Below are 11,104 nucleotides of genomic sequence, written 5' to 3'. Positions count from 1 at the left end.
AGCAACTAAACAATGCGTGACTGATATACTAACAGGTCATTCTCGAGAAGTAGCTGGAGGCCAGCAAAAGTAACACGTTATGCACCCTACAACTATTGCATCTCAAAGTGCCGAAGGTGGCATTTTCTAATCAACGGCTAAAGCAGAAAATGCATCAAAGAATTAAAACAAGTGAACCATTATTGTTCTAATCAGGTACAGCAGCTACCTAGGAAATGGATGAAGCAACTAAAGATTACGTGTCTCATGTTAACTACTTATCATTACTGCATGTGCCCAACAAACAAGCAACAACTACATCCTTCCTCTTCGGTCATCTCAGATAGTTCCTCAGATAAACAAGCGACTGAACCAAGAACATCGCGCTAAAATCAAGGGACTTACGCTCGAACTTTGTAGAGTCTCACTCTTTGGAAGATTCATCGAAGAAGTCCACTTCATGCTTGCTCATCGCATCTGCAAAACGTGACAGCAAGTCATGAACACAAACAGGTTCCCCCAAAATTAAGCAAGAACTTGCAGGTAGCAATAGAAATGCGGCAGTAGAAGAGATGGGTGTGCTTCGTTATATGATTCGTAGACTTGTGCACGGCGGCGTCGGTGAAGCAGATCCGATTCTAGCAAGGCGGAGCCGGTGAAACGGTTCAGGTGCAATTGGTGAGCTAGATCCGGCGCGGAGGACGAAGGCGTCGGCAAAGCGGCTCCGGTGGGGTGGACGAGAACGCAGCTGAAGCGGCTCCGGAAAAGAGCGTTGGATGAGTGTATGGTTTCGAGGTTCGGCGGGGATATTCTGGGGCGATGGACTACGGCGCCGGTTGAGGAGGGTTTGGTCTAGAGGTGCGTCGGGTAGGCCGCCGGAGAAATGCGGCGGCGATGTTCTGTTACGGTGGTCGTGGAGGTGAAAGAGAGGGGCTTGGGAAGTTACGGTGGCTGGTCGTGGAAGTGAGACTGAGGGGATTGGATTTTTTTCCGGAGGGTTTCCGGCGCTATATATGTAGTGAAGGGAAAAATGACGAGAAAAAACCCTCTATACAGCGACTTACAGATGGCCATACGAGGGTAGAAGAGGAATTTGGAGCGTGTTAAATATTTGAAATTGGTAGGCGGGAGTTTTGCCGCTGGTATGAGATTTATAATTTGGCTACGCTCTAAGTATATTAATACAAAAAAATTGAGACTGTTCTAGAACTACCTCTGTACAAGAATTCAATTTTCCAGGGTCACATCATGTCATCATCACAAAGTTAGTCGGTTTCCATGATAATACTAAAAAATGTGAGACCGTTCAGTACCTCTCATCAAGAATTCAATGCCGAGGGTCACATCACTAAAAGATTGTCGGTCACCATGATCTTATCTCAAAATCCAATTCAAAAACGCGTCTGAAATATCTGGGGTTTGGCGGGAGGTTTTGCCGCCCGACTGAGATTTTGAATTTGGTTCTAGTCCAAGTAATATATAATAAGGCAGACCGACGTTCAGTACCTATCGTCAAGAATTCAATGCCGAGGGTCACATCACTAAAAGATTGTCGGTCACCATGATCTTATCTCAAAATCCAATTCAAAAACGCGTCTGAAATATCTGGGGTTTGGCGGGAGGTTTTGCCGCGGGACTGAGATTTTGAATTTGGTTCTAGTCCAAGTAATATATATAATATATAATAAGGCAGACCGGTCGAGTACCTTTGTTCAGGAATCTAAGACCTAAGGTCACATCATGTCATCATCACAACAAAAGAGAAGATAGATGTACTATGAAATTTTGATAATATAAACGTTGTATTATGATTTTTTTTTGCGGGTACTATGAAGTATTTTGGGTTTAATTAGCAGGAGGTTCATGGCGGAGGGTCACATCACAAAAGATAGTCGGTTACTATGATATATCTCCAAAATTCTCAATTCAAAAACGCCTCTGACATATTTTAGGTTTGGCGGATTTTTATCCCCTCGACAAAGATAAAGAAACTTACATTTAACTTAAGTTTGTAAAGAAACTGTAGAACACTTCAACTTTATTAGATTCATCACACATGCATACTACCACTTACTGACCAAACTCTAACAAAAAATCTATATCTCTTATAAAGCAAAACCCCACTAGAGGATCATTTAATTTGTCTATCTCAACATGCAGCCTAGCCACATCACCAAATTAATTGCTCATGTTTTGCTTTTCTAAATGTTAGGAAAAACTTTTCATATTAGTTACTTTTGACTTAAGATAGTATATGCATTCCTTTATGGAATGGAGGTACTCCCTCCATGTATAAATGAATGTCTCAACTTTTCTAGATACGGAATTTTTTTTGAAATGGGAGCAAACGACCCAGCCTCTCCATCACGGCCTTTCTTTTATGGCATAGTACCAAAATATTCAAAGTTTTGCATTACGGATCAGATAAGGTTGAGATACAGTTGAATCCAGAAACTATCTAGTATTTCTAATCCTATTAATGTGACGCAATACAGTAGCCTGGAAAAAGAAGTCCTGAGCAACATTCAGTAGCAGGTTGCATCTTGTAACCATATTCTCCCGATGAGATCCTCCGGGAGTAGGAAAACACATACTAGTACAACATATCAAAAAACGAGTACATATACAACCATATCTGGACAAAGTTGAGAAATTCATTTATACATGGAGGAAATAGTACATAGATGCAGGATCACATACACAGTCGCATCACAGCGCATTCAACAGTCAAAACTCTAGTCAAAGCAATTACACCAAAAGATGAAGCCGGAGAAGAATGAAGAGGTCGACGGACATCAAGAGTCGGAAGATGAAAGACGTTGGATAAGGTTTGTGTGGTGCATCTAGGTTATGTTGGGGTCAAATCAGGCCGGACGTAGCTCATTACACACGCTTCAACTCCTCCACTTGCTGCTTCAACTTGATACACTCACATTCCTTGTCGCGGATCATCTTCACTAGCAGCTTCAACTTACATGGCTTGGCGCGGAGCTCCTCCACTTCCTCCTTCAACTTATTACACTCAAGATGAGCAATTGTGTACTCTGTCTCCGCCTCTCGTACTTTCGTGTGTGTTAACATATAATGGTGTGCATAGCACGTAACCTGATGCTTGTAGCGGCGGATTTCATCCTCAATTTTGGCCATGAACTCGACCACTTCCGCGGAAAATTTGTCCATTGCTTTCTGCATGGAAAACTCATCGGTAATGAAACATGAAGTGCAGAATTGAAAAGAAAGACAAATAAAACATTGGATTACAATGCATACATTGTTAATTCGCAAGATGGCTAAAAAGTCACGGCCCAATATCTCCCTGAAACTCTCCCTCGCTTCCTGCATGGCAAACTATACATCAGTAACGAAGAATGCATGCAATGAGGCAATGAGGAGAAAGAAACAAAAAAATGGACAGTTCCTACGTTTTTTATTCGATTGATAGTAACTGTGAGGTCCACAGAAAGCGACGGAGAACGGGTTCTTGGAAGATAAAAGCTTCGAAGTTCAGCGGGTAGGGGAGGAACGAACACGGCGGCCGAACACGGGCATGCGCCCAATGGATGTTCATCTCTCGAAGACTGAGCTTGCACCTGCACGCTACATCTCTCGATTGTGGTAGGAACTGCGACGCCGGAACCGACAGCCCTAGATGAAAGACGGTTAAATAGTTGGATCTGTCAACTAGGAGGCACATAAACTACGGCATGGCGATGGAATCATACCCGGACGGCGCTTGGTGCCCACCATTCATGGAAGACGGGCACACGATTGCTGGCTGATTCTCTCTCCCAGACTGCATGTGCATCGGCAGTTTGGATTCCTCAGCTGGGGTAGGAAGGCGGGTGGGGGCGAAAGAGCTAAACAAGCGAGAGAGACGGTCAAATCGTAAGATCCTCCAGCCAGGACCAAGGAGGCAACGAAACTACGGAATGACGATGGAAATATACCTGGGCGGCGCTTCGTACCCACCATCAAAGATCCGAGACGGGCACATGAGCATTTTATGGCCCTCTCCGCAGGCTGAGCTTGCTCCAGCAAGCTGGATGTCTTAACTGGGGTAGTAAGGGCTACGCTGAAAAGGCCGGCGCTGGAAGAAAGAAAGTAAGATAGCTGTATCCGTGTGGCTAGAGACAACGCACAAGCACATGGAGATGGAAACCTACCTGGACGATCCTTGTACGGGGAGTTCTGTATCCTCTTCCAAGGGCTGGTGCTCACTCGACGGCAGAGCTTGCAGGTCTTCTTTCATCTGAACTTCAGTCTCAAAGACATTCATCTTCTTCTTCTTATTCTTCTTCTTATCCTTCTTCTTGTTCTTCTTCTTCATCTTAGACTGCATGTCCATCCCAGGATACATCGGTGGAGGGACGAGCGGGAGGTTGGAGAAGGGTCTTTGGGGAGGCGCGGGTGGGGAGAACGGAAGAAAGTGAGACTAGAACGAAGAAGTGAATGGTATGGGTGTCATGGGCATACCCTTCGGGTACCCATTATTAGTATACCCGGCTCGGCCCATTAATGGAGAAGGCCCAAGAAGGCAACCCGAAGGAGTAGTCGACTAGGACTCTTGTAACCCTAGCCTGGTTGCTCATATAAAACCAGGCAGGGGTGCACCCGAGGAAGAAGGAAGAATAGGCAATATAGCAAGATAGACAAGATAGAGAGATAGAATTCCGCCTACGGTGGCCCCCTGTAAACATACTTGTGATCATATACTGGATTGCTAGCAGCACGTAGGGATCCTCCACCGAGGGGACCCGAAGCTGGGTATATCGTGTGCCCAATCTCGTTCCCGGAATCTCCATCGTCGCTCTTTTCCGAAACCCAAGTCTACAATCCGTAGGCATTGGCGAGGTAATCCCTCATCAATTGGCGCCGTCTGTGGGGATAAAGCGGCGACTGGATTCTGTCATCCGGGCGGGATTCGTCGACTTCGTCATCAACAACTCGGCGACAAGCGTGGGCAATGCACTCGACAAAGATCGGATCAGGCTTTCCCACATGCAGCGTAGCCCATCGCGGATACTCATGGCCACGCGGCAGCATGCTTCGAGTCCAGGAGCAAAACCAAGAAGTACTACTCCACGTGGAGGAGATGCTACACGAAGAAAATCGTGTTGGCCCAGGCTAGTAACAAGACCGGATCGGAACCTTCGTAACACAACAAGAGAGCTGATGGATTTTTTTTATGTGCTCAATCTCATCTCCTTTCTTTCTCCCGTTAAGTACCTCTTCAATTATTATTGTATCACTTCTAATGCTTTGCGTGTTGCCTCTTCCTACGTATCACTACCTGAGGAGTCTGTTCATAAAAGTGGGATTAGAAGTCATCGGCCACTCACCAGTGCATACCAGCCAGCGCGTCCGCGTCGCGAATTCGCAATCCGACACAAGGATCATCAGGTGCTATTTTCCAATTAATTACTATTTACAACATTTATTTGGCCAAATATATTTTCAGTTCGTGCTATTATCTGCGCGCGAATTTGCGCACTATAATATAACTGCAGATTGAAACAAAGCTTCGACTACTCTGCTCGGACGATCGCGCCCGCCGTCGCGCACTCATCATACTCGGGGGCTCGCCTGTCGCGGACTCGACACACTCGGGTGTTCACCCGTCGCGGATCCGCCACATCGATTGCGTCCTCTTCATCGACTGCGTCCACCGCATCGACTACATCCGGCCAGGCGCCGCGCGACTGCATCGACTGTGTCCGCTGCACGACCTGCTTCAGCGACGACTCCGTCACACCCGATAAAAAAGCTAAGTGTTTCTCTTCCAAGAGTCAATTATTATTTACTTTCGCCACACCCGAATACTCGGGGATGCGCCATTACATCGTTACCACAAATACACTCGATTACTCGGTGAATTTATTTTCGTCGGCTTAGTGGATTCTTCGATTCTGGATATATCTTCCCCGACTTAGTGGATTTATTTTCTTCGGCTCAGTGAATTTATCTTTTTCGGCTCAGTGGATTTATCTTCTTCGGCTTAGTGGATTTATATCTCTAGTTCAGTGGGTTCATCCATATGGTTATCATTGATTTCTTCTTATACTACCCGATGTACTTCCGGGTGAGTGGGTTCATCTTATAAGGCTATCATTGGTTTCCTCTAAACACAATACTACCTGATACTTTCCGGGTCAATGGATTCATCTTCTATGGTTATTACTGGATTTATTTTCTTCGGAGGATTCATCTTCAATATATGCTTCATATTTAATGGCGTAATCTTCAGTGTGGATTCATCTCAAATACTTCATTCTGGATTCATCTTCAATGCTTTATCTCTCATGGTGTAATCTTCAATGGCTTAATATTCAAATAGCTTCAGCTTCAATGGGGTCGACAATTTCATCGAATTCTCTAGCGGAAGTAAAAAATGAACAGAAGATGTCGTAACTTGCGTCGTGATCCAGGCGTCTGTGCTCATGATTCTCTAGGCGAAACAAAAAACAGGATCACGTATCCATGGAGCCAACACTCGGGGGCTCGACAACGACTTTGCCCCTGAGCGTAGCTACAACATAATATTCCAGGCGACCACTACTTCGACGCAACGTTCTCAGCAGCACTTGGGGGCTCGGCTATTTCTTCATTAACAATTTGGCGGCATCCATTTTCGCTATTTGGTGGTTTCTACTTCGGCTCGACTTCTTCGCTGCATTCGAAGACTTCATCGACTTAGCCGCATGACCTGCTTCCGCGTCGACTCCGTCGTACCCAATAAGCTAAGTGTTCCTTTAATTTGCACAAAGTTGATTATCATTTACTTTTGCCGCACCCGACACTCGGGGGCTGCACTCTATAAACTCACCCTGCATGTCAGGTCGACAAAAGAAAAACTGCGCCTACGAAAAAATACTTCAGGAAGCACCCGATGAAAATTTTCCTTCAAAAAGAGAAGTCGATAAAAAAGAAGGAGATGGAAAAATCTTCGTGTCCACTGAAAAAAAATAGAGATGGGTAAATCTTCGAGTCCGCAGACTCGTCATTTATTCCAATCGCATAATCGACGAAAAAAAAATTACTTCAAGGAAGTCGACGAAAAAATTCTTCAAAGAAAGAAGACGACAAAATAGAAACGGAAAAATCTTCGAGTCCACAGACTCGTCATTTATTCCTATCAAGGGCGATGATCATGTACACGACGAGTCGAGAAAAAAAAAGAGAGATGGAAAAATCTTCGGGTTCATTGACTCGTCATTTATTACCATCGGAAGCACCGGCGGCGTCACTCCCGACGAAAATACAGAAGAACCCGATAAATTCGGCTACTGCATCACGCCCGACGACAATATAGAAAAGCCCGACAAAATGGGTCATTACATCAGCCGAACAAGACGCTAGACAATATATTCTTGGAGCACGTCCGCCGCGGTAAAAACTTCGAATGCCGTGACTCGTAAAAAGGTCACGAAGGTAAGACCCCAGGATCCGTCCTGTGTGGCGTGGCATCGCACCCGAATGCGCTCTCCCACTCTATCCACATCAACAGATGTGAAGAAAAATCCCGGTGGACGCGCTGTGTATCCGATAATTTTGCTGGAATTCAGTTTCAGTAAGTCCTAAAGCGGCACGTTCTGAATTATGCCAGTATCCCGAATTTGTGTCCGGGGACATGAGTTTGAAGTAGGTTTATCCGGATTTGCCACTAGAGCAATTAACTGGTACCTGATCCGTCAGATGAACCAGCCGCATTTACCAATATCCATGTACAATATAGTTGTCGAAGAAAATATAGCGTCTCCATGGACTCGAAGAATTTGAAAAAGAGCGAAAGCACGGAGATTTCATCCTACTCTGCGACTCGAATAAATATAGCAAAGTTGTTTACCCAAAGCTTCGGGTTCGTGAAGAAAAATATATATCAAAATAAGACAAGATAGCAAAATAGTTTACTCAACCAGAGCTTCGTGTTTCATTTTGCAGGTAAATAATTCAAGGTTTGTAGACTCAACTTGAGTCTGCGACTTAAGTGGAGTCTACTCCCATTGGGAGCACATGGATTATATCAAGTCCTCTAGTAGGAGTCGATAAAAAGAGGGGCTGCGCCCAGGAATATAGTCAAGTTCTTCATCGAGTAGTACAACTTGAGTCTATACCCAGGTGCAAACACCTGCCCATAGACTCGGGGGCTACTCCCATCGGGAGCGCTGGTCACGCACCCGATAGAAAATTAACTTCGAGAATCGTCGACATCATTTACGCTACACATGATCTACGACAGTGACCTAATATATTTTCAGATTAATGGCCTCGCCTTGTTTTTCTTCGACTTCGGAGATGATTATGATTGGAGTCTCTACGCAAGTCTTCGACTTCCCTAGACACTCGGGGGCTACTGTCATGGGCATACCCTTCGGGTACCCATTATTAGTATACCCGGCTCGGCCCATTAATGGAGAAGGCCCAAGAAGGCAACCCAAAGGAGTAGTCGACTAGGACTCTTGTAACCCTAGCCTAGTTGCTCATATAAAACCAGGCAGGGGAGCACCCGAGGAAGAAGGAAGAATAGGCAATATAGCAAGATAGACAAGATAGAGAGATAGAATTCCGCCTACGGTGGCCCCCTGTAAACATACTTGTGATCATATACTGGATTGCTAGCAGCACGTAGGGATCCTCCACCGAGGGGATCCGAAGCTGGGTATATCGTATGCCCAATCTCGTTCCCGGAATCTCCATCATCGCTCTTTTCCGAAACCCAAGTCTACAATCCGTAGGCATTGGCGAGGTAATCCCTCGTCAATGAGACTCTGCTGGGTCCTTTAATTTTTTACACCCCCACCTCCACGCCACCCTTCGAGAAATCATTTTCGTCCATCCGAAATCAACGGTCGAGGGCAGATAAGTTCTCTATTAAAGAATCAAGGCGCGGAAGCCAACGAATCGCCGTGTCCCAAAGTTAACTAGACCCGTAGCTGTATAGGCCATCATAACACGCTATTGATAGAGTTGTACCGCTGTATCGTCTTTTCAAATTAATGGCCATGGCAGGTCACCAGAGCGACGTTCTGTGCATAAATCTGTGCTGGATAAATAAATAAAATTGGCACAAGATATATCGAACAACGGAAGCTATCTTGTTCGTCCATCCTAAATCAACGGGCGAGCTCAGATGCCTTCTCTAGGAAGGGTCTGGCGCGGATGCCAAGGAATCTGCTGTATTAAACATACTACACCACATCTATATATAGGTCTAGTAGCTGTATAGCCCATTATAGCGAAACAGTGACCGAGCCAGTCTGTACGACCAAAGATGGGTATTGTCTTGTCAAATCAATTGCCATATTCACGTGAGAGATATTCCCTAGAGGCTTCTACAATCATCTTGTACCGCCACATGCGGAAGTTGTACTACTCCTAGTAAAAAACTATTCCCTCCGTGAAAAAAATAGTGACTTCGTTTTGCTTAAGTATAGATCTATCTGAAATAGAAATAGGGCTAGATACATTCGCATCTAGATAAAACAGTCACTTTATATTTGAACGGAAGGAGTATAATCTTGAACAGCTGAGGCAGAAGTTGATCGATACAGTGCCAGGACAAAAGAAAATGGCGGTAAAATGCACATGTAGGGCTTAAAAGTTGTAGATCCAGCCAATAGCAAGACAGACATGCACACCATGCATCATAATTAACTGCACGAGGGCGCTACACAAGACATGTAATATCAGAAGTTGAGTTCACATCAACACACCAACGGCTTGGTCATCATCGGCTCATCGCCCTTGTATTATGTACAGTACTATCAGTAGAGCCCATCCAACAAACTAACCATAACTTAAACAAGACGAGCATGCTCTTCACAGATGAACACCTTCTGGCAGGAGGTTGTGCGGTCGTAGATTGTGATTTTGAACCCGTCTACGTTGGCCTTGAACACAAGGTAGTCACCCACCTTCAGTTCATGGAAAGCAGCACACCATCCTGTGCTTTACATGGTCGCAATGTGATTGACATACACAGATACCATAAGTGAAGGTTTAATATTTTTTTGAGCAATTTTGGATTAGTTATGAATTTTGGAAGGTTGAGTCAAACTATGGTTGACCAGAGTTTGTGAATAGTGTATGAAACTTTCAGGTTGGTCCAAATGTTGTTTTGTGGTCACAATGTGATGTACCATCACACCATCCCGTGCTTTACATGATGCTAGAATGGATTTTGGTACGTGCTTAGCAAAATGGAACCCTAAATTTGAGTTCTTGCATGAATTTTTTGAAAATTTCAAAACAAATAGGCAGGGCACATGGTGCAAACATCATTTGACATGTGATTGTGCACCCTGGTGTGCCAAATTTAAACCCATGCATTTGAACAATGCTAGGTGAAGTATCCACATGCATGCATGTAGCTAATTGGGGTTGAGGGACATGATCATCGACTAATTAATTAACCTCGTACCTCAACTTTGAGAGCTAGTGGATTGGTAGAGAAAGATTCTTTATTCACATTTATAAATTTTCATGGTTAATTAGTACTTGACATACACAGATACCATAAGTGAAGGTTTAAAATTATTTAGAGCAATTTTAAATTAGTTATGAATTTTGGAAGGTTGAGTCAAACTATGGTTGACCAGAGTTTGTGAATAGTGTATGAAACTTTCAGGTTGGTCCAAATGTTGTTTTGTGGTCACAATGTGATGTACCATCACACCATCCTGTGCTTTACATGATGCTAGACTGGATTTTGGTATGGGCTTAGCAAAATGGAACCCTAAATTTGAGTTCTTGCATGAATTTTTTGAAAATTTCAAAACAAATAGGCAGGGCACATGGTGCAAACATCATTTGACATGTGATTGTGCACCCTGGTGTGCCCAATTTAAACCCATGCATTTGAACAATGCTAGGTGAAGTATCCACATGCATGCATGTAGCTAATTGGGGTTGAGAGACATGATCATCGACTAATTAATTAACCTCGTACCTCAACTTTGAGAGCTAGTGGATTGGTAGAGAAAGATTCTTTATTCACATTTAGAAATTTTCATGGTTAATTAGTACTTGACATACACAGATACCATAAGTGAAGGTTCAATATTTTTTTGAGCAATTTTGGATTTGTTATGAATTTTGGAAGGTTTTGTCAAACTATATGGTTGACCAG

The sequence above is a fragment of the Lolium perenne genome, chromosome 4 (assembly GCF_019359855.2).
Source record: "Lolium perenne isolate Kyuss_39 chromosome 4, Kyuss_2.0, whole genome shotgun sequence".
In the NCBI taxonomy this organism is placed as follows: domain Eukaryota; kingdom Viridiplantae; phylum Streptophyta; class Magnoliopsida; order Poales; family Poaceae; genus Lolium; species Lolium perenne.
The sequence above is the reverse complement of the archived record's forward strand: the minus strand, read 5'-3'. Positions refer to the sequence as shown.